Raw genomic sequence first — 1146 nt, forward strand, 5'->3', positions numbered from 1 at the left:
TTCAACATCAACACACATCTGGAGATATGTTGTTTTCATTGGACAAGAAGGGAAACAACCTGAAAAGTAACTAGAAACTCCCCTTCAGAAAATGGCGTAGTGTTCTGGCGATGTTCTGCGTCCATGTTTGGTTAAAACCTCGGCGCTCTGTATCGACCTCTCTTTCTTTCCCATGAGCTGATGTTTTTGAGGGATAACAGCTGATTCCCGTCCATGTTAATGTCTCCCATTCAGTTCTCAGCTCGCCGCCACAGGGGTCAGACCGTTCTCTTAACACATCCATGGGTCCGACCGCTCCCACACGTTACACTTCTTCTACTTCTTTTTAATTGCGCCTTGCAACCAGAGAAGAAGAAGCTGCATACGTTGGCACAAAAAAGAAAGCCCAGGTCTGGTGTAGTGGTTATAGTCAGTGTGATTTTTATTTTTCTTCCTTTCAGTTTTCATTAGTAAACTTCTTTTCACTCAGTAACGATAAGATTTGTAATGTACTACAATATCCTATACTAAAATCCTTCACCTTAAAATCAAGTACATTTTAAAAACTACTTGCTCAATACAATGACGTAAGCAGAGGTGGGTAGAAACCAAGGCCAGGGCAAAACCTGGCCTCTAGACCCCAAAAGAACAATTTTGCTCTCATCAGTCCACAGAATGTTTCTCCATTTCTCATTTGGCCAGTCAATGTGTCTTTTGGCAAAATTCAACCTATTCAGTACATGTCTTTTTTTTTTTCAGCAATGGGACTTCCAATGGGGATTCTAGCTCATAGCTTTGCGTCACAATGCCTTCTTCTGATCCTTACAGTTAACCATTTTGGCCGTTCTTACATCTATTTAAATGGTAATTACCTGTTTTTTCCCACGTCGTTCAGGCTTTAGATGCAATTTTTAAAGCACTTAAAATAATTTTGGCTGAGCAGCCTCTAATTTTCTGCACTTCTTTACATGTTTTCCCCTCTCCAATCTATTTTTCAATCAAAGTCCGCTGTTCCTCAGAGCAATGTCTGGTGTGTCAGCAATGTCAGTGTATTTTAGTATTTTAGTGTGAAATGCCCTATAACCAGCATGCACAACATTTGCTTCCTTCCTTCCGTAAATATGGGCCATAATTGTCACCTGTTTCTTCACAGAATCAATTACCTCA

General features: G+C 40.4%; 1 pseudogene; it reads left to right on the forward strand.

Moving 5' to 3' along the window:
• Positions 1-1146, forward strand: part of LOC116673702 (gastrula zinc finger protein XlCGF8.2DB-like) — a 325201-nt pseudogene that overhangs the window by 256004 nt on the left and 68051 nt on the right.

The sequence above is a fragment of the Etheostoma spectabile genome, chromosome 24 (genome assembly GCF_008692095.1).
Source record: "Etheostoma spectabile isolate EspeVRDwgs_2016 chromosome 24, UIUC_Espe_1.0, whole genome shotgun sequence".
In the NCBI taxonomy this organism is placed as follows: domain Eukaryota; kingdom Metazoa; phylum Chordata; class Actinopteri; order Perciformes; family Percidae; genus Etheostoma; species Etheostoma spectabile.